At 39.3% G+C, this 26,460-nt stretch overlaps 41 non-coding genes across 41 annotated transcripts; 20 read left to right on the top strand and 21 right to left on the bottom strand.

The window, feature by feature from the left end:
- Positions 1-715: 715 nt before the first annotated feature.
- On the bottom strand, positions 716-788 carry Trnak-cuu (transfer RNA lysine (anticodon CUU)). The gene has a single exon. It is a non-coding gene; the product is annotated as a tRNA-Lys (tRNA).
- Positions 789-919: 131 nt separating this feature from the next.
- Positions 920-993, top strand: Trnan-guu (transfer RNA asparagine (anticodon GUU)). The gene has a single exon. It is a non-coding gene; the product is annotated as a tRNA-Asn (tRNA).
- Positions 994-1,973: 980 nt separating this feature from the next.
- Trnak-cuu (transfer RNA lysine (anticodon CUU)) lies at positions 1,974-2,046 on the bottom strand. The gene has a single exon. It is a non-coding gene; the product is annotated as a tRNA-Lys (tRNA).
- Positions 2,047-2,177: 131 nt separating this feature from the next.
- Positions 2,178-2,251, top strand: Trnan-guu (transfer RNA asparagine (anticodon GUU)). The gene has a single exon. It is a non-coding gene; the product is annotated as a tRNA-Asn (tRNA).
- Positions 2,252-3,229: 978 nt separating this feature from the next.
- Positions 3,230-3,302, bottom strand: Trnak-cuu (transfer RNA lysine (anticodon CUU)). Its single transcript has one exon. It is a non-coding gene; the product is annotated as a tRNA-Lys (tRNA).
- A 131-nt stretch (positions 3,303-3,433) lies between these two features.
- On the top strand, positions 3,434-3,507 carry Trnan-guu (transfer RNA asparagine (anticodon GUU)). The gene has a single exon. It is a non-coding gene; the product is annotated as a tRNA-Asn (tRNA).
- Positions 3,508-4,487: 980 nt separating this feature from the next.
- Trnak-cuu (transfer RNA lysine (anticodon CUU)) lies at positions 4,488-4,560 on the bottom strand. Its single transcript has one exon. It is a non-coding gene; the product is annotated as a tRNA-Lys (tRNA).
- Positions 4,561-4,691: 131 nt separating this feature from the next.
- On the top strand, positions 4,692-4,765 carry Trnan-guu (transfer RNA asparagine (anticodon GUU)). Its single transcript has one exon. It is a non-coding gene; the product is annotated as a tRNA-Asn (tRNA).
- Positions 4,766-5,743: 978 nt separating this feature from the next.
- Positions 5,744-5,816, bottom strand: Trnak-cuu (transfer RNA lysine (anticodon CUU)). Its single transcript has one exon. It is a non-coding gene; the product is annotated as a tRNA-Lys (tRNA).
- Positions 5,817-5,947: 131 nt separating this feature from the next.
- Trnan-guu (transfer RNA asparagine (anticodon GUU)) lies at positions 5,948-6,021 on the top strand. Its single transcript has one exon. It is a non-coding gene; the product is annotated as a tRNA-Asn (tRNA).
- Positions 6,022-7,001: 980 nt separating this feature from the next.
- On the bottom strand, positions 7,002-7,074 carry Trnak-cuu (transfer RNA lysine (anticodon CUU)). The gene has a single exon. It is a non-coding gene; the product is annotated as a tRNA-Lys (tRNA).
- A 131-nt stretch (positions 7,075-7,205) lies between these two features.
- On the top strand, positions 7,206-7,279 carry Trnan-guu (transfer RNA asparagine (anticodon GUU)). The gene has a single exon. It is a non-coding gene; the product is annotated as a tRNA-Asn (tRNA).
- A 980-nt stretch (positions 7,280-8,259) lies between these two features.
- Trnak-cuu (transfer RNA lysine (anticodon CUU)) lies at positions 8,260-8,332 on the bottom strand. Its single transcript has one exon. It is a non-coding gene; the product is annotated as a tRNA-Lys (tRNA).
- A 131-nt stretch (positions 8,333-8,463) lies between these two features.
- Positions 8,464-8,537, top strand: Trnan-guu (transfer RNA asparagine (anticodon GUU)). The gene has a single exon. It is a non-coding gene; the product is annotated as a tRNA-Asn (tRNA).
- Positions 8,538-9,517: 980 nt separating this feature from the next.
- Positions 9,518-9,590, bottom strand: Trnak-cuu (transfer RNA lysine (anticodon CUU)). Its single transcript has one exon. It is a non-coding gene; the product is annotated as a tRNA-Lys (tRNA).
- Positions 9,591-9,721: 131 nt separating this feature from the next.
- Positions 9,722-9,795, top strand: Trnan-guu (transfer RNA asparagine (anticodon GUU)). The gene has a single exon. It is a non-coding gene; the product is annotated as a tRNA-Asn (tRNA).
- Positions 9,796-10,775: 980 nt separating this feature from the next.
- On the bottom strand, positions 10,776-10,848 carry Trnak-cuu (transfer RNA lysine (anticodon CUU)). The gene has a single exon. It is a non-coding gene; the product is annotated as a tRNA-Lys (tRNA).
- A 131-nt stretch (positions 10,849-10,979) lies between these two features.
- Positions 10,980-11,053, top strand: Trnan-guu (transfer RNA asparagine (anticodon GUU)). The gene has a single exon. It is a non-coding gene; the product is annotated as a tRNA-Asn (tRNA).
- Positions 11,054-12,032: 979 nt separating this feature from the next.
- Positions 12,033-12,105, bottom strand: Trnak-cuu (transfer RNA lysine (anticodon CUU)). Its single transcript has one exon. It is a non-coding gene; the product is annotated as a tRNA-Lys (tRNA).
- Positions 12,106-12,236: 131 nt separating this feature from the next.
- Trnan-guu (transfer RNA asparagine (anticodon GUU)) lies at positions 12,237-12,310 on the top strand. The gene has a single exon. It is a non-coding gene; the product is annotated as a tRNA-Asn (tRNA).
- A 912-nt stretch (positions 12,311-13,222) lies between these two features.
- On the bottom strand, positions 13,223-13,295 carry Trnak-cuu (transfer RNA lysine (anticodon CUU)). The gene has a single exon. It is a non-coding gene; the product is annotated as a tRNA-Lys (tRNA).
- Positions 13,296-13,426: 131 nt separating this feature from the next.
- Positions 13,427-13,500, top strand: Trnan-guu (transfer RNA asparagine (anticodon GUU)). Its single transcript has one exon. It is a non-coding gene; the product is annotated as a tRNA-Asn (tRNA).
- A 968-nt stretch (positions 13,501-14,468) lies between these two features.
- Trnak-cuu (transfer RNA lysine (anticodon CUU)) lies at positions 14,469-14,541 on the bottom strand. Its single transcript has one exon. It is a non-coding gene; the product is annotated as a tRNA-Lys (tRNA).
- A 131-nt stretch (positions 14,542-14,672) lies between these two features.
- Positions 14,673-14,746, top strand: Trnan-guu (transfer RNA asparagine (anticodon GUU)). Its single transcript has one exon. It is a non-coding gene; the product is annotated as a tRNA-Asn (tRNA).
- A 980-nt stretch (positions 14,747-15,726) lies between these two features.
- Trnak-cuu (transfer RNA lysine (anticodon CUU)) lies at positions 15,727-15,799 on the bottom strand. Its single transcript has one exon. It is a non-coding gene; the product is annotated as a tRNA-Lys (tRNA).
- A 131-nt stretch (positions 15,800-15,930) lies between these two features.
- Trnan-guu (transfer RNA asparagine (anticodon GUU)) lies at positions 15,931-16,004 on the top strand. Its single transcript has one exon. It is a non-coding gene; the product is annotated as a tRNA-Asn (tRNA).
- A 977-nt stretch (positions 16,005-16,981) lies between these two features.
- Trnak-cuu (transfer RNA lysine (anticodon CUU)) lies at positions 16,982-17,053 on the bottom strand. The gene has a single exon. It is a non-coding gene; the product is annotated as a tRNA-Lys (tRNA).
- Positions 17,054-17,183: 130 nt separating this feature from the next.
- On the top strand, positions 17,184-17,257 carry Trnan-guu (transfer RNA asparagine (anticodon GUU)). Its single transcript has one exon. It is a non-coding gene; the product is annotated as a tRNA-Asn (tRNA).
- Positions 17,258-18,230: 973 nt separating this feature from the next.
- Trnak-cuu (transfer RNA lysine (anticodon CUU)) lies at positions 18,231-18,301 on the bottom strand. The gene has a single exon. It is a non-coding gene; the product is annotated as a tRNA-Lys (tRNA).
- Positions 18,302-18,433: 132 nt separating this feature from the next.
- Positions 18,434-18,507, top strand: Trnan-guu (transfer RNA asparagine (anticodon GUU)). The gene has a single exon. It is a non-coding gene; the product is annotated as a tRNA-Asn (tRNA).
- A 901-nt stretch (positions 18,508-19,408) lies between these two features.
- Positions 19,409-19,481, bottom strand: Trnak-cuu (transfer RNA lysine (anticodon CUU)). The gene has a single exon. It is a non-coding gene; the product is annotated as a tRNA-Lys (tRNA).
- Positions 19,482-20,638: 1,157 nt separating this feature from the next.
- Positions 20,639-20,709, bottom strand: Trnak-cuu (transfer RNA lysine (anticodon CUU)). The gene has a single exon. It is a non-coding gene; the product is annotated as a tRNA-Lys (tRNA).
- A 129-nt stretch (positions 20,710-20,838) lies between these two features.
- Trnan-guu (transfer RNA asparagine (anticodon GUU)) lies at positions 20,839-20,912 on the top strand. Its single transcript has one exon. It is a non-coding gene; the product is annotated as a tRNA-Asn (tRNA).
- A 969-nt stretch (positions 20,913-21,881) lies between these two features.
- Trnak-cuu (transfer RNA lysine (anticodon CUU)) lies at positions 21,882-21,953 on the bottom strand. Its single transcript has one exon. It is a non-coding gene; the product is annotated as a tRNA-Lys (tRNA).
- Positions 21,954-22,082: 129 nt separating this feature from the next.
- On the top strand, positions 22,083-22,156 carry Trnan-guu (transfer RNA asparagine (anticodon GUU)). Its single transcript has one exon. It is a non-coding gene; the product is annotated as a tRNA-Asn (tRNA).
- Positions 22,157-23,121: 965 nt separating this feature from the next.
- Positions 23,122-23,194, bottom strand: Trnak-cuu (transfer RNA lysine (anticodon CUU)). The gene has a single exon. It is a non-coding gene; the product is annotated as a tRNA-Lys (tRNA).
- Positions 23,195-23,323: 129 nt separating this feature from the next.
- Trnan-guu (transfer RNA asparagine (anticodon GUU)) lies at positions 23,324-23,397 on the top strand. Its single transcript has one exon. It is a non-coding gene; the product is annotated as a tRNA-Asn (tRNA).
- Positions 23,398-24,301: 904 nt separating this feature from the next.
- Positions 24,302-24,373, bottom strand: Trnak-cuu (transfer RNA lysine (anticodon CUU)). The gene has a single exon. It is a non-coding gene; the product is annotated as a tRNA-Lys (tRNA).
- Positions 24,374-24,504: 131 nt separating this feature from the next.
- On the top strand, positions 24,505-24,578 carry Trnan-guu (transfer RNA asparagine (anticodon GUU)). The gene has a single exon. It is a non-coding gene; the product is annotated as a tRNA-Asn (tRNA).
- Positions 24,579-25,539: 961 nt separating this feature from the next.
- On the bottom strand, positions 25,540-25,610 carry Trnak-cuu (transfer RNA lysine (anticodon CUU)). The gene has a single exon. It is a non-coding gene; the product is annotated as a tRNA-Lys (tRNA).
- Positions 25,611-25,739: 129 nt separating this feature from the next.
- Positions 25,740-25,813, top strand: Trnan-guu (transfer RNA asparagine (anticodon GUU)). The gene has a single exon. It is a non-coding gene; the product is annotated as a tRNA-Asn (tRNA).
- The last annotated feature ends 647 nt before the right edge of the window (positions 25,814-26,460 follow it).

Here is a 26,460-nt window from a genome sequence, read left to right as displayed (position 1 = left end):
GTGGAATGAGCGTAGTTATGTAATTCTAGTTACAGTGATAGTTTTATTTTAAGTTTTCTTCATACTTGTAAGTTCCCGTGTGCTGCGGTCCAGGATATACTCTCGACATTGTTTGCTCTTCTTAGTATTGATGTGCGTTTAATTGACATATTTTCGGCAAGCTAAAAGTGCGCGGTGTATTTTGTCGTTAAAAAGTATGACTTTTGTGTGATGAGATTTTACCGGGTTGCGCTGAATTTGGACATGTGATTCCAGGCATCTAGTCAAAACGTCTTGGTTCAGACATTCATATCACACGTTGAAGCTTGTAGGAAACACGAGATACCTTTCCGTTCGCTTAACGTGAAGGAAAATATTGAACTTTCAAAGTTTATGTGGATTTTGCGTACGTGCATTTCTAGAATTCCCTACATAATGAACTTGAACATGATCAGGTTTCATATGAAATACGTAGCAAACGTTAGTTAATAAAGTGTTATCAAACATGGATTCCTGCTCATTAAAATGGTTCGCGGTCATATTTTCCAAATGCATGCATGAAACAAAATATATTCAAGATTTTTGTTCCGCAGCTGTGTATGTCACCAGATGAACTTTCAACAGTATCAAAAATACGTCATTGTTCGAAGCAGTAACCTTTATATCTCAGCTATGTATCTATATGTGTCTGTGCAACGCTGTTGATTGATAATTAACGTAACAATTAAAAGTATAACGTCCAACGTGGGGCTCGAACCCACGACCCCGAGATTAAGAGTCTCGTGCTCTACCGACTGAGCTAGCCGGGCTATATTATGCCATATTATGCCACACTAAAGGTTTGCAGAACGACGCGTTGAACTCAATGCGAATCCAACCTGTTTGAACCTTTGCCTACACCAAAAGTAAAACGATACACATAATGGTGTGCATACAAACTGTCTCTGTGGCGCAATTGGTTAGCGCGTTCGGCTGTTAACCGAAAGGTTGGTGGTTCGAGCCCACCCAGGGACGTTGCGTTTTGCTGAAATGTCCCATGCAATGTTAACTGTTTTGTTATCATGGAACATTGTTTTAGCTCTTCAATTTTGTTTTCGTTAGTGCAAGATCACATATTGAATGTAAAATATTAAAATGTATTTCCCGAGCTGTTTCATTTCGATTGAGGCTTTTCTCCATGTGAAACGCAATGAACATGCATGTTGTAAATACCGCAGGGTTTAACATTTTCTGCGTCTGCGGTCAAATGGCGGTCATAGCCGAAAAGGATTTTCTTCGTGGAATGAGCGTAGTTATGTAATTCTAGTTACAGTGATAGTTTTATTTTAAGTTTTCTTCATACTTGTAAGTTCCCGTGTGCTGCGGTCCAGGATATACTCTCGACATTGTTTGTTCTTCTTAGTACTGATGTGCGTTTAATTGATATATTTTCGGCAAGCTAAAGGTGCGCGGTGTATTTTGTCGTTAAATAGTATGACTTTTGTGTGAAGAGATTTTACCGGGTTGCGCTGAATTTGGACATGTGATTCCAGGCATCTAGTCAAAACGTCTTGGTTCAGACATTCATATCACACGTTGAAGCTTGTAGGAAACACGAGATACCTTTCTGTTCGCTGAACGTGAAGGAAGATATTGAACTTTCAAAGTTTATGTGGATTTTGCGTACGTGCATTTCTAGAATTCCATACATAATGAACTTGAACATGATCAGGTTTCATATGAAATACGTGGGAAACATTAGTAAATAAAGTGTTATCAAAAATATGGATTCCTGCTCATTAAAATGGTTCGCGGTCATATTTTCCAAATGCATGCATGAAACAAAAGCTATTAAAGAGTTTTGTTCCGCAGCTGTGTATGTCACCAGATGAACTTTCAACAGTATCAAAAATACGTCATTGTTCGAAACAGTAACATTTATACCTCAACTATGTATCTATATGTGTCTGTGCAACGCTGTTGATTGATAATTAACGTAACAATTAAAAGTATACCGCCCAACGTGGGGCTCGAACCCACGACCCCGAGATTAAGAGTCTCGTGCTCTACCGACTGAGCTAGCCGGGCTATATTATGCCATATTATGCCACACTAAAGGTGTGCAGAGCGACGCGTTGAACTCAATGCGAATCCAACCTGTTTGAACCTTTGCCTACACCAAAAGTAAAACCATTCACATAATGGTGTGCATACAAACTGTCTCTGTGGCGCAATTGGTTAGCGCGTTCGGCTGTTAACCGAAAGGTTGGTGGTTCGAGCCCACCCAGGGACGTTGCGTTTTGCTGAAATGTCCCATGCAATGTTAACTGTTTTGTTATCATGGAACATTGTTTTAGCTCTTCAATTTTGTTTTCGTTAGTGCAAGATCACATATTGAATGTAAAATATTAAAATGTATTTCCCGAGCTGTTTCATTTCGATTGAGGCTTTTCTCCATGTGAAACGCAATGAACATGCATGTTGTAAATACCGCAGGGTTTAACATTTTCTGCGTCTGCGGTCAAATGGCGGTCATAGCCGAAAAGGATTTTCTTCGTGGAATGAGCGTAGTTATGTAATTCTAGTTACAGTGATAGTTTTATTTTAAGTTTTCTTCATACTTGTAAGTTCCCGTGTGCTGCGGTCCAGGATATACTCTCGACATTGTTTGCTCTTCTTAGTATTGATGTGCGTTTAATTGACATATTTTCGGCAAGCTAAAAGTGCGCGGTGTATTTTGTCGTTAAAAAGTATGACTTTTGTGTGATGAGATTTTACCGGGTTGCGCTGAATTTGGACATGTGATTCCAGGCATCTAGTCAAAACGTCTTGGTTCAGACATTCATATCACACGTTGAAGCTTGTAGGAAACACGAGATACCTTTCCGTTCGCTTAACGTGAAGGAAAATATTGAACTTTCAAAGTTTATGTGGATTTTGCGTACGTGCATTTCTAGAATTCCCTACATAATGAACTTGAACATGATCAGGTTTCATATGAAATACGTAGCAAACGTTAGTTAATAAAGTGTTATCAAACATGGATTCCTGCTCATTAAAATGGTTCGCGGTCATATTTTCCAAATGCATGCATGAAACAAAATATATTCAAGATTTTTGTTCCGCAGCTGTGTATGTCACCAGATGAACTTTCAACAGTATCAAAAATACGTCATTGTTCGAAGCAGTAACCTTTATATCTCAGCTATGTATCTATATGTGTCTGTGCAACGCTGTTGATTGATAATTAACGTAACAATTAAAAGTATAACGCCCAACGTGGGGCTCGAACCCACGACCCCGAGATTAAGAGTCTCGTGCTCTACCGACTGAGCTAGCCGGGCTATATTATGCCATATTATGCCACACTAAAGGTTTGCAGAACGACGCGTTGAACTCAATGCGAATCCAACCTGTTTGAACCTTTGCCTACACCAAAAGTAAAACGATACACATAATGGTGTGCATACAAACTGTCTCTGTGGCGCAATTGGTTAGCGCGTTCGGCTGTTAACCGAAAGGTTGGTGGTTCGAGCCCACCCAGGGACGTTGCGTTTTGCTGAAATGTCCCATGCAATGTTAACTGTTTTGTTATCATGGAACATTGTTTTAGCTCTTCAATTTTGTTTTCGTTAGTGCAAGATCACATATTGAATGTAAAATATTAAAATGTATTTCCCGAGCTGTTTCATTTCGATTGAGGCTTTTCTCCATGTGAAACGCAATGAACATGCATGTTGTAAATACCGCAGGGTTTAACATTTTCTGCGTCTGCGGTCAAATGGCGGTCATAGCCGAAAAGGATTTTCTTCGTGGAATGAGCGTAGTTATGTAATTCTAGTTACAGTGATAGTTTTATTTTAAGTTTTCTTCATACTTGTAAGTTCCCGTGTGCTGCGGTCCAGGATATACTCTCGACATTGTTTGTTCTTCTTAGTACTGATGTGCGTTTAATTGATATATTTTCGGCAAGCTAAAGGTGCGCGGTGTATTTTGTCGTTAAATAGTATGACTTTTGTGTGAAGAGATTTTACCGGGTTGCGCTGAATTTGGACATGTGATTCCAGGCATCTAGTCAAAACGTCTTGGTTCAGACATTCATATCACACGTTGAAGCTTGTAGGAAACACGAGATACCTTTCTGTTCGCTGAACGTGAAGGAAGATATTGAACTTTCAAAGTTTATGTGGATTTTGCGTACGTGCATTTCTAGAATTCCATACATAATGAACTTGAACATGATCAGGTTTCATATGAAATACGTGGGAAACATTAGTAAATAAAGTGTTATCAAAAATATGGATTCCTGCTCATTAAAATGGTTCGCGGTCATATTTTCCAAATGCATGCATGAAACAAAAGCTATTAAAGAGTTTTGTTCCGCAGCTGTGTATGTCACCAGATGAACTTTCAACAGTATCAAAAATACGTCATTGTTCGAAACAGTAACATTTATACCTCAACTATGTATCTATATGTGTCTGTGCAACGCTGTTGATTGATAATTAACGTAACAATTAAAAGTATACCGCCCAACGTGGGGCTCGAACCCACGACCCCGAGATTAAGAGTCTCGTGCTCTACCGACTGAGCTAGCCGGGCTATATTATGCCATATTATGCCACACTAAAGGTGTGCAGAGCGACGCGTTGAACTCAATGCGAATCCAACCTGTTTGAACCTTTGCCTACACCAAAAGTAAAACCATTCACATAATGGTGTGCATACAAACTGTCTCTGTGGCGCAATTGGTTAGCGCGTTCGGCTGTTAACCGAAAGGTTGGTGGTTCGAGCCCACCCAGGGACGTTGCGTTTTGCTGAAATGTCCCATGCAATGTTAACTGTTTTGTTATCATGGAACATTGTTTTAGCTCTTCAATTTTGTTTTCGTTAGTGCAAGATCACATATTGAATGTAAAATATTAAAATGTATTTCCCGAGCTGTTTCATTTCGATTGAGGCTTTTCTCCATGTGAAACGCAATGAACATGCATGTTGTAAATACCGCAGGGTTTAACATTTTCTGCGTCTGCGGTCAAATGGCGGTCATAGCCGAAAAGGATTTTCTTCGTGGAATGAGCGTAGTTATGTAATTCTAGTTACAGTGATAGTTTTATTTTAAGTTTTCTTCATACTTGTAAGTTCCCGTGTGCTGCGGTCCAGGATATACTCTCGACATTGTTTGCTCTTCTTAGTATTGATGTGCGTTTAATTGACATATTTTCGGCAAGCTAAAAGTGCGCGGTGTATTTTGTCGTTAAAAAGTATGACTTTTGTGTGATGAGATTTTACCGGGTTGCGCTGAATTTGGACATGTGATTCCAGGCATCTAGTCAAAACGTCTTGGTTCAGACATTCATATCACACGTTGAAGCTTGTAGGAAACACGAGATACCTTTCCGTTCGCTTAACGTGAAGGAAAATATTGAACTTTCAAAGTTTATGTGGATTTTGCGTACGTGCATTTCTAGAATTCCCTACATAATGAACTTGAACATGATCAGGTTTCATATGAAATACGTAGCAAACGTTAGTTAATAAAGTGTTATCAAACATGGATTCCTGCTCATTAAAATGGTTCGCGGTCATATTTTCCAAATGCATGCATGAAACAAAATATATTCAAGATTTTTGTTCCGCAGCTGTGTATGTCACCAGATGAACTTTCAACAGTATCAAAAATACGTCATTGTTCGAAGCAGTAACATTTATACCTCAACTATGTATCTATATGTGTCTGTGCAACGCTGTTGATTGATAATTAACGTAACAATTAAAAGTATACCGCCCAACGTGGGGCTCGAACCCACGACCCCGAGATTAAGAGTCTCGTGCTCTACCGACTGAGCTAGCCGGGCTATATTATGCCATATTATGCCACACTAAAGGTGTGCAGAGCGACGCGTTGAACTCAATGCGAATCCAACCTGTTTGAACCTTTGCCTACACCAAAAGTAAAACCATTCACATAATGGTGTGCATACAAACTGTCTCTGTGGCGCAATTGGTTAGCGCGTTCGGCTGTTAACCGAAAGGTTGGTGGTTCGAGCCCACCCAGGGACGTTGCGTTTTGCTGAAATGTCCCATGCAATGTTAACTGTTTTGTTATCATGGAACATTGTTTTAGCTCTTCAATTTTGTTTTCGTTAGTGCAAGATCACATATTGAATGTAAAATATTAAAATGTATTTCCCGAGCTGTTTCATTTCGATTGAGGCTTTTCTCCATGTGAAACGCAATGAACATGCATGTTGTAAATACCGCAGGGTTTAACATTTTCTGCGTCTGCGGTCAAATGGCGGTCATAACCGAAAAGGATTTTCTTCGTGGAATGAGCGTAGTTATGTAATTCTAGTTACAGTGATAGTTTCATTTTAAGTTTTCTTCATACTTGTAAGTTCCCGTGTGCTGCGGTCCAGGATATACTCTCGACATTGTTTGTTCTTCTTAGTATTGATGTGCGTTTAATTGATATATTTTCGGCAAGCTAAAGGTGCGCGGTGTATTTTGTCGTTAAATAGTATGACTTTTGTGTGAAGAGATTTTACCGGGTTGCGCTGACCTTGGACATGTTATTCCAGGCATCTAGTCAAAACGTCTTGGTTCAGACATTCATATCACACGTTGAAGCTTGTAGGAAACACGAGATACCATTCTGTTCGCTTAAAGTGAAGGAAAATATTGAACTTTCAAAGTTTATGTGGATTTTGCGTACGTGCATTTCTAGAATTCCCTACATAATGAACTTGAACATGATAAGGTTTCATATGAAATACGTAGCAAACGTTAGTTAATAAAGTGTTATCAAAAATATGGATTCCTGCTCTTTAAAGTGGTTCGCGGTCATATTTTCCAAATGCATGCATGAAACAAAAACTATTCAAGATTTCTGTTCCGCAGCTGTGTATGTCACCAGATGAACTTTCAACAGTATCAAAAATACGTCATTGTTCGAAGCAGTAACCTTTATATCTCATCTATATATCTATATGTGTCTGTGCAACGCTGTTGATTGATAATATACGTAACAATTAAAAGTATACCGCCCAACGTGGGGCTCGAACCCACGACCCCGAGATTAAGAGTCTCGTGCTCTACCGACTGAGCTAGCCGGGCTATATTATGCCATATTATGCCACACTAAAGGTGTGCAGAGCGACGCGTTGAACTCAATGCGAATCCAAACTGTTTGAACCTGTGCCTACACCAAAAGTAAAACCATTCACATAATGGTGTGCATACAAACTGTCTCTGTGGCGCAATTGGTTAGCGCGTTCGGCTGTTAACCGAAAGGTTGGTGGTTCGAGCCCACCCAGGGACGTTGCATTTTGCTGAAATGTCCCATGCAATGTTAACTGTTTTGTTATCATGGAACATTGTTTTAGCTCTTCAATTTTGTGTTCGTTAGTGCAAGATCACATATTGAATGTAAAATATTAAAATGTATTTCCCGAGCTGTTTCATTTCGATTGAGGCTTTTCTCCATGTGAAACGCCATGAACATGCATGTTGTAAATACCGCAGGGTTTAACATTTTCTGCGTCTGCGGTCAAATGGCGGTCATAGCCGAAAAGGATTTTCTTCGTGGAATGAGCGTAGTTATGTAATTCTAGTTACAGTGATAGTTTTATTTTAAGTTTTCTTCATACTTGTAAGTTCCCGTGTGCTGCGGTCCAGATATACTCTCGACATTGTTTGTTCTTCTTAGTATTGATGTGCGTTAAATTGATATATTTTCGGCAAGCTAAAAGTGCGCAGTGTATTTTGAAGTTAAATAGTATGACATTTGTGTGAAGAGATTTTACCGGGTTGCGCTGAATTTGGACATGTGATTCCAGGCATCTAGTCAAAACGTCTTGGTTCAGACATTCATATCACACGTTGAAGCTTGTAGGAAACACGAGATACCTTTCCGTTCACTTAAAGTGAAGGAAAATATTGAACTTTCAAAGTTTATGTGGATTTTGCGTACGTGCATTTCTAGAATTCCCTACATAATGAACTTGAACATGATTAGGTTTCATATGAAATACGTAGCAAACGTTACTGAATAAAGTGTTATCAAAAATATGGATTCCTGCTCTTTAAAGTGGTTCGCGGTCATATTTTCCAAATGCATGCATGAAACAAAAAACTATTCAAGATTTCTGTTCCGCAGCTGTGTATGTCACCAGATGAACTTTCAACAGTATCAAAAATACGTCATTGTTCGAAGCAGTAACCTTTATATCTCAACTATATATCTATATGTGTCTGTGCAACGCTGTTGATTGATAATTTACGTAACAATTAAAAGTATACCGCCCAACGTGGGGCTCGAACCCACGACCCCGAGATTAAGAGTCTCGTGCTCTACCGACTGAGCTAGCCGGGCTATATTATGCCATATTATGCCACACTAAAGGTGTGCAGAGCGACGCGTTGAACTCAATGCGAATCCAACCTGTTTGAACCTTTGCCTACCCCAAAAGTAAAACGATACACATAATGGGGTGCATACAAACTGTCTCTGTGGCGCAATTGGTTAGCGCGTTCGGCTGTTAACCGAAAGGTTGGTGGTTTGAGCCCACCCAGGGACGTTCTGTTTTGCTGAAATGTCCCATGCAATGTTAACTGTTTTGTTATCATGGAACATTGTTTTAGCTCTTCAATTTTGTTTTCGTTAGTGCAAGATCACATATTGAATGTAAAATATTAAAATGTATTTCCCGAGCTGTTTCATTTCGATTGAGGCTTTTCTCCATGTGAAACGCAATGAACATGCATGTTGTAAATACCGCAGGGTTTAACATTTTCTGCGTCTGCAGTCAAATGGCGGTCATAGCCGAAAAGGATTTTCTTCGTGGAATGAGCGTAGTTATGTAATTCTAGTTACAGTGATAGTTTTATTTTAAGTTTTCTTCATACTTGTAAGTTCCCGTGTGCTGCGGTCCAGGATATACTCTCGACATTGTTTGTTCTTCTTAGTATTGATGTGCGTTAAATTGATATATTTTCGGCAAGCTAAAAGTGCGCGGTGTATTTTGTCGTTAAATAGTATGACATTTGTGTGAAGAGATTTTACCGGGTTGCGCTGAATTTGGACATGTGATTCCAGGCATCTAGTCAAAACGTCTTGTATCAGACATTCATATCACACGTTAAAGCTTGTAGGAAACACGAGATACCTTTCCGTTCGCTTAAAGTGAAGGAAAATATTGAACTTTCAAAGTTTATGTGGATTTTGCGTACGTGCATTTCTAGAATTCCCTACATAATGAACTTGAACATGATTAGGTTTCATATGAAATACGTAGCAAACGTTAGTTAATAAAGTGTTATCAAAAATATGGATTCCTGCTCATTATAATGGTTCGCGGTCATATTTTCCAAATGCATGCATGAAACAAAAACTATTCAAGATTTTTGTTCCGCAGCTGTGTATGTCACCAGATGAACTTTCAACAGTATCAAAAATACGTCATTGTTCGAAGCAGTAACCTTTATATCTCAACTATGTATCTATATGTGTCTGTGCAACGCTGTTGATTGATAAATAACGTAACAATTAAAAGTATAACGCCCAACGTGGGGCTCGAACCCACAACCCCGATATTAAGAGTCTCGTGCTCTACCGACTGAGCTAGCCGGGCTATATTATGCCATATTATGCCACACTAAAGGTGTGCAGAACGACGCGTTGAACTCAATGCGAATCCAACCTGTTTGAACCTTTGCCTACACCAAAAGTAAAACGATACACATAATGGTGTGCATACAAACTGTCTCTGTGGCGCAATTGGTTAGCGCGTTCGGCTGTTAACCGAAAGGTTGGTGGTTCGAGCCCACCCAGGGACGTTCTGTTTTGCTGAAATGTCCCATGCAATGTTAACTGTTTTGTTATCATGGAACATTGTTTTAGCTCTTCAATTTTGTTTTCGTTAGTGCAAGATCACATATTGAATGTAAAATATTAAAATGTATTTCCCGAGCTGTTTCATTTCGATTGAGGCTTTTCTCCATGTGAAACGCAATGAACATGCATGTTGTAAATACCGCAGGGTTTAACATTTTCTGCGTCTGCGGTCAAATGGCGGTCATAGCCGAAAAGGATTTTCTTCGTGGAATGAGCGTAGTTATGTAATTCTAGTTACAGTGATAGTTTTATTTTAAGTTTTCTTCGTACTTGTAAGTTCCCGTGTGCTGCGGTCCAGGATATACTCTCGACATTGTTTGCTCTTCTTAGTATTGATGTGCGTTTAATTGACATATTTTCGGCAAGCTAAAAGTGCGCGGTGTATTCTGTCGTTAAAAAGTATGACTTTTGTGTGAAGAGATTTTACCGGGTTGCGCTGAATTTGGACATGTGATTCCAGGCATCTAGTCAAAACGTCTTGGTTCAGACATTCATATCACACGTTGAAGCTTGTAGGAAACACGAGATACCTTTCCGTTCGCTTAAAGTGAAGGAAAATATTGAACTTTCAAAGTTTATGTGGATTTTGAGTACGTGCATTTCTAGAATTCCCTACATAATGAACTTGAACATGATCAGGTTTCATATGAAATACGTAGCAAACGTTAGTTAATAAAGTGTTATCAAAAATATGGATTCCTGCTCTTTAAAGTGGTTCGCGGTCATATTTTCCAAATGCATGCATGAAACAAAAACTATTCAAGATTTTTGTTCCGCAGCTGTGTATGTCACCAGATGAACTTTCAACAGTATCAAAAATACGTCATTGTTCGAAGCAGTAACATTTATATCTCAGCTATGTATCTATATGTGTCTGTGCAACGCTGTTGATTGATAATTAACGTAACAATTAAAAGCATAACGCCCAACGTGGGGCTCGAACCCACGACCCCGAGATTAAGAGTCTCGTGCTCTACCGACTGAGCTAGCCGGGCTATATTATGCCATATTATGCCACACTAAAGGTGTGCAGAGCGACGCGTTGAACTCAATGCGAATCCAACCTGTTTGAACCTTTGCCTACACCAAAAGTAAAACCATTCACATAATGGTGTGCATACGAACTGTCTCTGTGGCGCAATTGGTTAGCGCGTTCGGCTGTTAACCGAAAGGTTGGTGGTTCGAGCCCACCCAGGGACGTTGCGTTTTGCTGAAATGTCCCATGCAATGTTAACTGTTTGTTATCATGGAACATTGTTTTAGCTCTTCAATTTTGTGTTCGTTAGTGCAAGATCACATATTGAATGTAAAATATTAAAATGTATTTCCCGAGCTGTTTCATTTCGATTGAGGCTTTTCTCCATGTGAAACGCCATGAACATGCATGTTGTAAATACCGCAGGGTTTAACATTTTCTGCGTCTGCGGTCAAATGGCGGTCATAGCCGAAAAGGATTTTCTTCGTGGAATGAGCGTAGTTATGTAATTCTAGTTACAGTGATAGTTTTATTTTAAGTTTTCTTCATACTTGTAAGTTCCCGTGTGCTGCGGTCCAGGATATACTCTCGACATTGTTTGTTCTTCTTAGTATTGATGTGCGTTTAATTGATATATTTTCGGCAAGCTAAAAGTGCGCAGTGTATTTTGAAGTTAAATAGTATGACATTTGTGTGAAGAGATTTTACCGGGTTGCGCTGAATTTGGACATGTGATTCCAGGCATCTAGTCAAAACGTCTTGGTTCAGACATTCATATCACACGTTGAATCTTGTAGGAAACACGAGATACCTTTCCGTTCACTTAAAGTGAAGGAAAATATTGAACTTTCAAAGTTTATGTGGATTTTGCGTACGTGCATTTCTAGAATTCCCTACATAATGAACTTGAACATGATTAGGTTTCATATGAAATACGTAGCAAACGTTAGTTAATAAAGTGTTATCAAAAATATGGATTCCTGATCTTTAAAGTGGTTCGCGGTCATATTTTCCAAATGCATGCATAAAACAAAAACTATTCAAGATTTTTGTTCCGCAGCTGTGTATGTCACCAGATGAACTTTCAACAGTATCAAAAATACGTCATTGTTCGAAGCAGTAACCTTTATATCTCAACTATGTATCTATATGTGTCTGTGCAACGCTGTTGATTGATAATTTACGTAACAATTAAAAGTATACCGCCCAACTTGGGGCTCGAACCCACGACCCCGAGATTAAGAGTCTCGTGCTCTACCGACTGAGCTAGCCGGGCTATATTATGCCATATTATGCCACACTAAAGGTGTGCAGAGCGACGCGTTGAACTCAATGCGAATCCAACCTGTTTGAACCTTTGCCTACACCAAAAGTAAAACGATACACATAATGGGGTGCATACAAACTGTCTCTGTGGCGCAATTGGTTAGCGCGTTCGGCTGTTAACCGAAAGGTTGGTGGTTCGAGCCCACCCAGGGACGTTCTGTTTTGCTGAAATGTCCCATGCAATGTTAACTGTTTTGTTATTATGGAACATTGTTTTAGCTCTTCAATTTTGTTTTCGTTAGTGGAAGATCACATATTGAATGTAAAATATTAAAATGTATTTCCCGAGCTGTTTCATTTCGATTGAGGCTTTCTCCATGTGAAACGCAATGAACATGCATGTTGTAAATACCGCAGGGTTTAACATTTTCTGCGTCTGCGGTCAAATGGCGGTCATAGCCGAAAAGGATTTTCTTCGTGAAATGAGCGTAGTTATGTAATTCTAGTTACAGTGATAGTTTTATTTTAAGATTTCTTCATACTTGTAAGTTCCCGTGTGCTGCGGTCCAGGATATACTCTCGACATTGTTTGTTCTTGTTAGTATTGATGTGCGTTTAATTGACATATTTTCGGCAAGCTAAAAGTGCGCGGTGTATTTTGTCGTTAAATAGTATGACTTTTGTGTGAAGAGATTTTACCGGGTTGCGCTGAATTTGGACATGTGATTCCAGGCATCTAGTCAAAAACGTCTTGGTTCAGACATTCATATCACACGTTGAAGCTTGTAGGAAACACGAGATACCTTTCCGTTCGCTTAAAGTGAAGGAAAATATTGAACTTTCAAAGTTTATGTGGATTTTGCGTACGTGCATTTCTAGAATTCCCTACATAATATATGGATTCCTGCTCATTAAAATGGTTCGCGGTCATATTTTCCAAATGCATGCATGAAACAAAAACTATTCAAGATTTTTGTTCCGCAGCTGTGTATGTCACCAGATGAACTTTCAACAGTATCAAAAATACGTCATTGTTCGAAGCAGTAACCTTTATATCTCAGCTATGTATCTATAAGTGTCTGTGCAACGCTGTTGATTGATAATTTACGTAACAATTAAAAGTATAACGCCCAACTTGGTGCTCGAACCCACGACCCCGAGATTAAGAGTCTCGTGCTCTACCGACTGAGCTAGCCGGGCTATATTATGCCATATTATGCCACACTAAAGGTGTGCAGAGCGACGCGTTGAACTCAATGCGAATCCAACCTGTTTGAACATTTGCCTACACCAAAAGTAATACGATACACATAATGGTGTGCATACAAACTGTCTCTGTGGCGCAATTGGTTAGCGCGTTCGGCTGTTAACCGAAAGGTTGGTGGTTCGAGCCCACCCAGGGACGTTGCGTTTTGCTGCAATGTTAACTGTTTTGTTATAATGGAACATTGTTTTAGCTCTTCAATTCTGTTTTCGTTAGTGCAAGATCACATATTGAATGTAAAATATTAAAATGTATTTCCCGAGCTGTTTCATTTCGATTGAGGCTTTTCTCCATGTGAAACGCAATGAACATGCATGTTGTAAATACCGCAGGGTTTAACATTTTCTGCGTCTGCGGTCAAATGGCGGTCATAGCCGAAAAGGATTTTCTTCGTGAAATGAGCGTAGTTATGTAATTCTAGTTACAGTGATAGTTTTATTTTAAGATTTCTTCATACTTGTAAGTTCCCGTGTGCTGCGGTCCAGGATATACTCTCGACATTGTTTGTTCTTCTTAGTATTGATGTGCGTTTAATTGACATATTTTCGGCAAGCTAAAAGTGCGCGGTGTATTTGTCGTTAAATAGTATGACTTTTGTGTGAAGAGATTTTACCGGGTTGCGCTGACCTTGGACATGTGATTCCAGGCATCTAGTCAAAACGTCTTGGTTCAGACATTCATATCACACGTTGAAGCTTGTAGGAAACACGAGATACCTTTCCGTTCGCTTAAAGTGAAGGAAAATATTGAACTTTCAAAGTTTATGTGGATTTTGCGTACGTGCATTTCTAGAATTCCCTACATAATGAACTTGAACATGATCAGGTTTCATATGAAATACGTAGCAAAACGTTAGTTAATAAAGTGTTATCAAAAATATGGATTCCTGCTCATTAAAATGGTTCGCGGTCATATTTTCCAAATGCATGCATGAAACAAAAGCTATTAAAGAGTTTTGTTCCGCAGCTGTGTATGTCACCAGATGAACTTTCAACAGTATCTAAAATACGTCATTGTTCGAAGCAGTAACCTTTATATCTCAACTATGTATCTATATGTGTCTGTGCAACGCTGTTGATTGATAATTAACGTAACAATTAAAAGTATAACGCCCAACGTGGGGCTCGAACCCACGACCCCGAGATTAAGAGTCTCGTGCTCTACCGACTGAGCTAGCCGGGCTATATTATGCCATATTATGCCACACTAAAGGTGTGCAGAGCGACGCGTTGAACTCAATGCGAATCCAACCTGTTTGAACCTTTGCCTACACCAAAAGTAAAACCATTCACATAATGGTGTGCATACAAACTGTCTCTGTGGCGCAATTGGTTAGCGCGTTCGGCTGTTAACCGAAAGGTTGGTGGTTCGAGCCCACCCAGGGACGTTGCGTTTTGCTGAAATGTCCCATGCAATGTTAACTGTTTTGTTATCATGGAACATTGTTTTAGCTCTTCAATTTTGTTTTCGTTAGTGCAAGATCACATATTGAATGTAAAATATTAAAATGTATTTCCCGAGCTGTTTCATTTCGATTGAGGCTTTTCTCCATGTGAAACGCAATGAACATGCATGTTGTAAATACCGCAGGGTTTAACATTTTCTGTGTCTGCGGTCAAATGGCGGTCATAACCGAAAAGGATTTTCTTCGTGGAATGAGCGTAGTTATGTAATTCTAGTTACAGTGATAGTTTCATTTTAAGTTTTCTTCATACTTGTAAGTTCCCGTGTGCTGCGGTCCAGGATATACTCTCGACATTGTTTGTTCTTCTTAGTATTGATGTGCGTTTAATTGATATATTTTCGGCAAGCTAAAGGTGCGCGTTTTATTTTGTCGTTAAATAGTATGACTTTTGTGTGAAGAGATTTTACCGGGTTGCGCTGACCTTGGACATGTGATTCCAGGCATCTAGTCAAAACGTCTTGGTTCAGACATTCATATCACACGTTGAAGCTTGTAGGAAACACGAGATACCATTCTGTTCGCTTAAAGTGAAGGAAAATATTGAACTTTCAAAGTTTATGTGGATTTTGCGTACGTGCATTTGTAGAATTCCCTACATAATGAACTTGAACATGATAAGGTTTCATATGAAATACGTAGCAAACGTTAGTTAATAAAGTGTTATCAAAAATATGGATTCCTGTTCATTAAAATGGTTCGCGGTCATATTTTCCAAATGCATGCATGAAACAAAAACTATTCAAGATTTTTGTTCCGCAGCTGTGTATGTCACCAGATGAACTTTCAACAGTATCAAAAATACGTCATTGTTCGAAGCAGTAACATTTATATCTCAGCTATGTATCTATATGTGTCTGTGCAACGCTGTTGATTGATAATTTACGTAACAATTAAAAGCATAACGCCCAACGTGGGGCTCGAACCCACGACCCCGAGATTAAGAGTCTCGTGCTCTACCGACTGAGCTAGCCGGGCTATATTATGCCATATTATGCCACACTAAAGGTGTGCAGAGCGACGCGTTGAACTCAATGCGAATCCAACCTGTTTGAACCTTTGCCTACACCAAAAGTAAAACCATTCACATAATGGTGTGCATACGAACTGTCTCTGTGGCGCAATTGGTTAGCGCGTTCGGCTGTTAACCGAAAGGTTGGTGGTTCGAGCCCACCCAGGGACGTTGCGTTTTGCTGAAATGTCCCATGCAATATTAACTGTTTTGTTATCATGGAACATTGTTTTAGCTCTTCAATTTTGTGTTCGTTAGTGCAAGATCACATATTGAATGTAAAATATTAAAATGTATTTCCCGAGCTGTTTCATTTCGATTGAGGCTTTTCTCCATGTGAAACGCCATGAACATGCATGTTGTAAATACCGCAGGGTTTAACATTTTCTGCGTCTGCGGTCAAATGGCGGTCATAGCCGAAAAGGATTTTCTTCGTGGAATGAGCGTAGTTATGTAATTCTAGTTACAGTGATAGTTTTATTTTAAGTTTTCTTCATACTTGTAAGTTCCCGTGTGCTGCGGTCCAGATATACTCTCGACATTGTTTGTTCTTCTTAGTATTGATGTGCGTTAAATTGATATATTTTTGGCAAGCTAAAAGTGCGCAGTGTATTTTGAAGTTAAATAGTATGACATTTGTGTGAAGAGATTTTACCGGGTTGCGCTGAATTTGGACATGTGATTCCAGGCATCTAGTCAAAACGTCTTGGTTCAGACATTCATATCACACGTTGAAGCTTGTAGGAAACACGAGATACCTTTCCGTTCGCTTAAAGTGAAGGAAAATATTGAACTTTCAAAGTTTATGTGGATTTTGAGTACGTGCATTTCTAGAATTCCCTACATAATGAACTTGAACATGATCAGGTTTCATATGAAATACGTAGCAAACGTTAGTTAATAAAGTGTTATCAAAAATATGGATTCCTGCTCTTTAAAGTGGTTCGCGGTCATATTTTCCAAATGCATGCATGAAACAAAAACTATTCAAGATTTTTGTTCCGCAGCTGTGTATGTCACCAGATGAACTTTCAACAGTATCAAAAATACGTCATTGTTCGAAGCAGTAACATTTATATCTCAGCTATGTATCTATATGTGTCTGTGCAACGCTGTTGATTGATAATTAACGTAACAATTAAAAGTAACGCCCAACGTGGGGCTCGAACCACGACCCCGAGATTAAGAGTCTCGTGCTCTACCGACTGAGCTAGCCGGGCTATATTATGCCATATTATGCCACACTAAAGGTGTTGCAGAGCGACGCGTTGAACTCAATGCGAATCCAACCTGTTTGAACCTTTGCCTACACCAAAAGTAAAACCATACATAATGGTGTGCATACAAACTGTCTCTGTGGCGCAATTGGTTAGCGCGTTCGGCTGTTAACCGAAAGGTTGGTGGTTCGAGCCCACCCAGGGACGTTGCGTTTTGCTGAAATGTCCCATGCAATGTTAAACTGTTTTGTTATCATGGAACATTGTTTTAGCTCTTCAATTTTGTTCGTTAGTGCAAGATCACATATTGAATGTAAAATATTAAAATGTATTTCCCGAGCTGTTTCATTTCGATTGAGGCTTTTCTCCATGTGAAACGCATGAACATGCATGTTGTAAATACCGCAGGGTTTAACATTTTCTGCGTCTGCGGTCAAATGGCGGTCATAGCCGAAAAGGATTTTCTTCGTGGAATGAGCGTAGTTATGTAATTCTAGTTACAGTGATAGTTTATATTTAAGTTTTCTTCATACTTGTAAGTTCCCGTGTGCTGCGGTCCAGGATATACTCTCGACATTGTTTGTTCTTCTTAGTATTGATGTGCGTTTAATTGATATATTTTCGGCAAGCTAAAAGTGCGCAGTGTATTTTGGTTAAATAGTATGACATTTTGTGTGAAGAGATTTTACCGGGTTGCGCTGAATTTGGACATGTGATTCCAGGCATCTAGTCAAAACGTCTTGGTTCAGACATTCATATCACACGTTGAAGCTGTAGGAAACACGAGATACCTTTCCGTTCGCTTAACGTGAAGGAAAATATTGAACTTTCAAAGTTTATGTGGATTTTGCGTACGTGCATTTCTAGAATTCCCTACATAATGAACTTGAACATGATCAGGTTTCATATGAAATACGTAGCAAACGTTAGTTAATAAAGTGTTATCAAAAATATGGATTCCTGATCTTTAAAATGGTTCGCGGTCATATTTTCCAAATGCATGCATGAAACAAAAACTATTCAAGATTTTGTTCCGCAGCTGTGTATGTCACCAGATGAACTTTCAACAGTATCAAAAATACGTCATTGTTCGAAGCAGTAACCTTATATCTCAACTATGTATCTATATGTGTCTGTGCAACGCTGTTGATTGATAATTTACGTAACAATTAAAAGTATACGCCCAACGTGGGGCTCGAACCACGACCCGAGATTAAGAGTCTCGTGCTCTACCGACTGAGCTAGCCGGGCTATATTATGCCATATTATGCCACACTAAAGGTGTGCAGAAGCGACGCGTTGAACTCAATGCGAATCCAACCTGTTTGAACCTTTGCCTACACCAAAAGTAAAACGATACACATAATGGTGTGCATACAAACTGTCTCTGTGGCGCAATTGGTTAGCGCGTTCGGCTGTTAACCGAAAGGTTGGTGGTTCGAGCCCACCCAGGGACGTTCGTTTTGCTGAAATGTCCCATGCAATGTTAACTGTTTTGTTATATGGAACATTGTTTTAGCTCTTCAATTTGTTTTCGTTAGTGCAAGATCACATATTGAATGTAAAATATTAAAATGTATTTCCCGAGCTGTTTCATTTCGATTGAGGCTTTCTCCATGTGAAACGCAATGAACATGCATGTTGTAAATACCGCAGGGTTTAACATTTTCTGCGTCTGCGGTCAAATGGCGGTCATAGCCGAAAAGGATTTTCTTCGTGAAATGAGCGTAGTTATGTAATTCTAGTTACAGTGATAGTTTATTTTTAAGTTTTCTTCATACTTGTAAGTTCCCGTGTGCTGCGGTCCAGGATATACTCTCGACATTGTTTGTTCTTCTTAGTATTGATGTGCGTTTAATTGACATATTTCGGCAAGCTAAAGTGCGCGGTGTATTTTGTCGTTAAATAGTATGACTTTTGTGTGAAGAGATTTTACCGGGTTGCGCTGAATTTGGACATGTGATTCCAGGCATCTAGTCAAAACGTCTTGGTTCAGACATTCATATCACACGTTGAAGCTTGTAGGAAACACGAGATACCTTTCGTTCGCTTAAAGTGAAGGAAAATATTGAACTTTCAAAGTTTATGTGGATTTTGCGTACGTGCATTTCTAGAATTCCCTACATAATATATGGTATTCCTGCTCATTAAATGGTTCGCGGTCATATTTTCCAAATGCATGCATGAAACAAAAATATTCAAGATTTTGTTCCGCAGCTGTGTATGTCACCAGATGAACTTCAACAGTATCAAAAATACGTCATTGTTCGAAGCAGTAACCTTTATATCTCAGCTATGTATCTATATGTGTCTGTGCAACGCTGTTGATTGATAATTACGTAACAATTAAAAGTATAACGCCCAACGTGGGGCTCGAACCCACGACCCCGAGATTAAGAGTCTCGTGCTCTACCGACTGAGCTAGCCGGGCTATATTATGCCATATTATGCCACACTAAAGGTTGCAGAACGACGCGTTGAACTCAATGCGAATCCAACCTGTTTGAACCTTTGCCTACACCAAAAGTAAAACGATACAACATAATGGTGTGCATACAAACTGTCTCTGTGGCGCAATTGGTTAGCGCGTTCGGCTGTTAACCGAAAGGTTGGTGGTTCGAGCCCACCAGGAGGACGTTGCGTTTTGCTGCAATGTTAACTGTTTTGTTATCATGGAACATTGTTTTAGCTCTTCAATTTTGTTTTCGTTAGTGCAAGATCAATATTGAATGTAAAATATTAAAATGTATTTCCCGAGCTGTTTCATTTCGATTGAGGCTTTTCTCCATGTGAAACGCAATGAACATGCATGTTGTAAATACCGCAGGGTTTAACATTTTCTGCGTCTGCGGTCAAATGGCGGTCATAGCCGAAAGGATTTTCTTCGTGAATGAGCGTAGTTATGTAATTCTAGTTACAGTGATAGTTTTATTTTAAGTTTCTTCATACTTGTAAGTTCCCGTGTGCTGCGGTCCAGGATATACTCTCGACATTGTTTGTTCTTTTAGTATGATGTGCGTTTAATTGAATTATTTTCGGCAAGCTAAAGTGTGCGGTGTATTTGTCGTTAAATAGTATGACTTTTGTGTGAAGAGATTTTACCGGGTTGCGCTGGACATGTGATTCCAGGCATCTAGTCAAAACGTCTTGGTTCAGACATTCATATCACACGTTGAAGCTTGTAGGAAACACGAGATACCTTTCCGTTCGCTTAAACGTGAAGGAAATATTGAACTTTCAAAGTTTATGTGGATTTTGCGTACGTGCATTTCTAGAATTCCCTACATAATGAACTTGAACATGATCAGGTTCATATGAAATACGTAGCAAACATTAGTTAATAAAGTGTTATCAAAATATGGATTCCTGCTCATTAAAATGGTTCGCGGTCATATTTTCCAAATGCATGCATGAAACAAAAGCTATTAAAGAGTTTTGTTCCGCAGCTGTGTATGTCACCAGATGAACTTTCAACAGTATCAAAAATACGTCATTGTTCGAAGCAGTAACTTTATATCTCAACTATGTATCTATATGTGTCTGTGCAACGCTGTTGATTGATAATTAACGTAACAATTAAAAGTATAACGCCCAACGTGGGGCTCGAACCACGACCCGAGATTAAGAGTCTCGTGCTCTACCGACTGAGCTAGCCGGGCTATATTATGCCATATTATGCCACACTAAAGGTGTGCAGAAGCGACGCGTTGAACTCAATGCGAATCCAACCTGTTGAACCTTTGCCTACACCAAAAGTAAACGATCACATAATGGTGTGCATACAAACTGTCTCTGTGGCGCAATTGGTTAGCGCGTTCGGCTGTTAACCGAAAGGTTGGTGGTTCGAGCCCACCCAGGGACGTTCGTTTTGCTGAAATGTCCCATGCAATGTTAACTGTTTTGTTATCATGGAACATTGTTTTAGCTCTTCAATTTTGTTTTCGTTAGTGCAAGATCACATATTGAATGTAAAATATTAAAATGTATTTCCCGAGCTGTTTCATTTCGATTGAGGCTTTTCTCCATGTGAAACGCAATGAACATGCATGTTGTAAATACCGCAGGGTTTAACATTTTCTGTGTCTGCGGTCAAATGGCGGTCATAACCGAAAAGGATTTTCTTCGTGGAATGAGCGTAGTTATGTAATTCTAGTACAGTGATAGTTTTATTTTAAGTTTTCTTCATACTTGTAAGTTCCCGTGTGCTGCGGTCCAGGATATACTCTCGACATTGTTTGTTCTTCTTAGTATTGATGTGCGTTTAATTGATATATTTTCGGCAAGCTAAAAGTGCGCGGTGTATTTTGTCGTTAAATAGTATGACTTTTGTGTGAGAGATTTTACCGGGTTGCGCTGAATTTGGACATGTGATTCCAGGCATCTAGTCAAAACGTCTTGGTTCAGACATTCATATCACACGTTGAAGCTTGTAGGAAACACGAGATACCATTCGTTCGCTTAAAGTGAAGGAAAATATTGAACTTTCAAAGTTTATGTGGATTTTGCGTACGTGCATTTCTAGAATTCCCTACATAATGAACTTGAACATGATAAGGTTTCATATGAAATACGTAGCAAACGTTAGTTAATAAAGTGTTATCAAACATGGATTCCTGCTCATTAAAATGGTTCGCGGTCATATTTTCCAAATGCATGCATGAAACAAAAACTATTCAAGATTTTTGTTCCGCAGCTGTGTATGTCACCAGATGAACTTTCAACAGTATCAAAAATACGTCATTGTTCGAAGCAGTAACCTTTATATCTCATGTATCTATATGTGTCTGTGCAACGCTGTTGATTGATAATTACGTAACAATTAAAAGTATAACGCCCAACGTGGGGCTCGAACCACGACCCCGAGATTAAGAGTCTCGTGCTCTACCGACTGAGCTAGCCGGGCTATATTATGCCATATTATGCCACACTAAAGGTTTGCAGAACGACGCGTTGAACTCAATGCGAATCCAACCTGTTTGAACCTTTGCTACACCAAAAGTAAACCGATCACATAATGGTGTGCATACAAACTGTCTCTGTGGCGCAATTGGTTAGCGCGTTCGGCTGTTAACCGAAAGGTTGGTGGTTCGAGCCCACCCAGGGACGTTGCGTTTTGCTGAAATGTCCCATGCAATTAACTGTTTTGTTATCATGGAACATTGTTTTAGCTCTTCAATTTTGTTTTCGTTAGTGCAAGATCACATATTGAATGTAAAATATTAAATGTATTTCCCGAGCTGTTTCATTTCGATTGAGGCTTTTCTCCATGTGAAACGCAATGAACATGCATGTTGTAAATACCGCAGGGTTTAACATTTTCTGCGTCTGCGGTCAAATGGCGGTCATAGCCGAAAAGGATTTTCTTCGTGGAATGAGCGTAGTTATGTAATTCTAGTTACAGTGATAGTTTTATTTTAAGTTTTCTTCATACTTGTAAGTTCCCGTGTGCTGCGGTCCAGGATATACTCTCGACATTGTTTGTTCTTCTTAGTATGATGTGCGTTTAATTGATAATTTTGGCAAGCTAAAAGTGCGCGGTGTATTTTGGTAAAATAGTATGACTTTTGTGTGAAGAGATTTTACCGGGTTGCGCTGAATTTGGACATGTGATTCCAGGCATCTAGTCAAAACGTCTTGGTTCAGACATTCATATCACACGTTGAAGCTTGTAGGAAACACGAGATACCTTTCGTTCGCTTAAAGTGAAGGAAATATTGAACTTTCAAAGTTTATGTGGATTTTGCGTACGTGCATTTCTAGAATTCCTACATAATGAACTTGAACATGATCAGGTTTCATATGAAATACGTGGGCAAACGTTAGTAATAAAGTGTTATCAAAAATATGGATTCCTGCTTTAAAATGGTTCGCGGTCATATTTTCAAATGCATGCATGAAACAAAAACTATTAAAGATTTTTGTTCCGCAGCTGTGTATGTCACCAGATGAACTTTCAACAGTATCAAAAATACGTCATTGTTCGAAGCAGTAACATTTATATCTCAACTATGTATCTATATGTGTCTGTGCAACGCTGTTGATTGATAATTAACGTAACAATTAAAAGATAACGCCCAACGTGGGGCTCGAACCCACGACCCCGAGATTAAGAGTCTCGTGCTCTACCGACTGAGCTAGCCGGGCTATATTATGCCATATTATGCCACACTAAAGGTGTGCAGACGACGCGTTGAACTCAATGCGAATCCAACCTGTTTGAACCTTTGCCTACACCAAAGTAAAACGATACACATAATGGTGTGCATACAAACTGTCTCTGTGGCGCAATTGGTTAGCGCGTTCGGCTGTTAACCGAAAGGTTGGTGGTTCGAGCCCACCCAGGGACGTTGCGTTTTGCTGAAATGTCCCATGCAATGTTAACTGTTTTGTTATCATGGAACATTGTTTTAGCTCTTCAATTTTGTTTTCGTTAGTGCAAGATCACATATTGAATGTAAATATTAAAATGTATTTCCCGAGCTGTTTCATTCGATTGAGGCTTTTCTCCATGTGAAACGCATGAACATGCATGTTGTAAATACCGCAGGGTTTAACATTTTCTGCGTCTGCGGTCAAATGGCGGTCATAGCCGAAAAGGATTTTCTTCGTGGAATGAGCGTAGTTATGTAATTCTAGTACAGTGATAGTTTTATTTTAAGTTTTCTTCATACTTGTAAGTTCCCGTGTGCTGCGGTCCAGGATATACTCTCGACATTGTTTGTTCTTCTTAGTATTGATGTGCGTTTAATTGACATATTTTCGGCAAGCTAAAAGTGCGCGGTGTATTTTGTCGTTAAAAGTAGACTTTTGTGTGAGAGATTTTACCGGGTTGCGCTGAATTTGGACATGTGATTCCAGGCATCTAGTCAAAACGTCTTGGTTCAGACATTCATATCACACGTTGAAGCTTGTAGGAAACACGAGATACCTTTCCGTTCGCTTAAACGTGAAGGAAAATATTGAACTTTCAAAGTTTATGTGGATTTGCGTACGTGCATTTCTAGAATTCCCTACATAAATATGGATTCCTGCTCATTAAAATGGTTCGCGGTCATATTTTCCAAATGCATGCATGAAACAAAAAACTATTCAAGATTTTTGTTCCGCAGCTGTGTATGTCACCAGATGAACTTTAACAGTATCAAAAATACGTCATTGTTCGAAGCAGTAACCTTTATATCTCAACTATGTATCTATATGTGTCTGTGCAACGCTGTTGATTGATAATTAACGTAACAATTAAAAGTATAACGCCCAACGTGGGGCTCGAACCCACGACCCGATATTAAGAGTCTCGTGCTCTACCGACTGAGCTAGCCGGGCTATATTATGCCATATTATGCCACACTAAAGGTGTGCAGAACGACGCGTTGAACTCAATGCGAATCCAACCTGTTTGAACCTTTGCCTACACCAAAAGTAAAACGATACACATAATGGTGTGCATACAAACTGTCTCTGTGGCGCAATTGGTTAGCGCGTTCGGCTGTTAACCGAAGGTTGGTGGTTCGAGCCCACACCAGGGACGTTCGTTTTGCTGAAATGTCCCATGCAATGTTAACTGTTTGTATCATGGAACATTGTTTTAGCTCTTCAATTTTGTTTTCGTTAGTGCAAGATCACATATTGAATGTAAAATATTAAAATGTATTTCCCGAGCTGTTTCATTTCGATTGAGCTTTTCTCCATGTGAAACGCAATGAACATGCATGTTGAAATACCGCAGGGTTTAACATTTTCTGCGTCTGCGGTCAAATGGCGGTCATAGCCGAAAAGGATTTCTTCGTGGAATGAGCGTAGTTTATGTAATTCTAGTTACAGTGATAGTTTATTTTTAAGTTTTCTTCATACTTGTAAGTTCCCGTGTGCTGCGGTCCAGGATATACTCTCGACATTGTTTGCTCTTCTTAGTATTGATGTGCGTTTAATTGACATATTTTCGGCAAGCTAAAGTGCGCGGTGTATTTGTCGTTAAAAGTATGACTTTTGTGTGAAGAGATTTTACCGGGTTGCGCTGAATTTGGACATGTGATTCCAGGCATCTAGTCAAAACGTCTTGTTCAGACATTCATATCACACGTTGAAGCTTAGGAAACACGAGATACCTTTCTGTTCGCTAACGTGAAGGAAATATTGAACTTTCAAAGTTTATGTGGATTTTGCGTACGTGCATTTCTAGAATTCCTACATAATGAACTTGAACATGATCAGGTTTCATATGAAATACGTAGCAAACGTTAGTTAATAAGTGTTATAAAATATGGATTCCTGCTCATTAAAATGGTTCGCGGTCATATTTTCCAAATGCATGCATGAAACAAAATATATTCAAGATTTTTGTTCCGCAGCTGTGTATGTCACCAGATGAACTTTCAACAGTATCTAAAATACGTCATTGTTCGAAGCAGTAACCTTTATATCTCACTATGTATCTATATGTGTCTGTGCAACGCTGTTGATTGATAATTAACGTAACAATTAAAAGTATAACGCCAACGTGGGCTCGAACCCACGACCCGAGATTAAGAGTCTCGTGCTCTACCGACTGAGCTAGCGGGCTATATTATGCCATATTATGCCACACTAAAGATGTGCAGAGCGACGCGTTGAACTCAATGCGAATCCAACCTGTTTGAACCTTTGCCTACACCAAAAGTAAAACGATCACATAATGGTGTGCATACAAACTGTCTCTGTGGCGCAATTGGTTAGCGCGTTCGGCTGTTAACCGAAAGGTTGGTGGTTCGAGCCCACCCAGGGACGTTGCGTTTTGCTGAAATGTCCCATGCAATGTTAACTGTTTTGTTATCATGGAACATTGTTTTAGCTCTTCAATTTTGTTCGTTAGTGCAAGATCACATATTGAATGTAAAATATTAAAATGTATTTCCCGAGCTGTTTCATTTCGATTGAGGCTTTTCTCCATGTGAAACGCAATGAACATGCATGTTGTAAATACCGCAGGGTTTAACATTTTCTGCGTCTGCGGTCAAATGGCGGTCATAGCCGAAAAGGATTTTCTTCGTGGAATGAGCGTAGTTATGTAATTCTAGTTACAGTGATAGTTTTATTTTAAGTTTTCTTCATACTTGTAAGTTCCCGTGTGCTGCGGTCCAGGATATACTCTCGACATTGTTTGTTCTTCTTAGTACTGATGTGCGTTTAATTGATATATTTTCGGCAAGCTAAAAGTGCGCGGTGTATTTTGTCGTTAAATAGTATGACTTTTGTGTGAAGAGATTTACCGGGTTGCGCTGAATTTGGACATGTGATTCCAGGCATCTAGTCAAAACGTCTTGGTTCAGACATTCATATCACACGTTGAAGCTTGTAGGAAACACGAGATACCTTCCGTTCACTTAAAGTGAAGGAAATATTGAACTTTCAAAGTTATGTGGATTTTGCGTACG

Source organism: Mya arenaria, chromosome 2 (assembly GCF_026914265.1).
Source record: "Mya arenaria isolate MELC-2E11 chromosome 2, ASM2691426v1".
In the NCBI taxonomy this organism is placed as follows: Eukaryota; Metazoa; Mollusca; class Bivalvia; order Myida; family Myidae; genus Mya; species Mya arenaria.
Note: the sequence above shows the minus strand (reverse complement) of the source record. Positions and strands in the feature narration are given on the sequence as shown.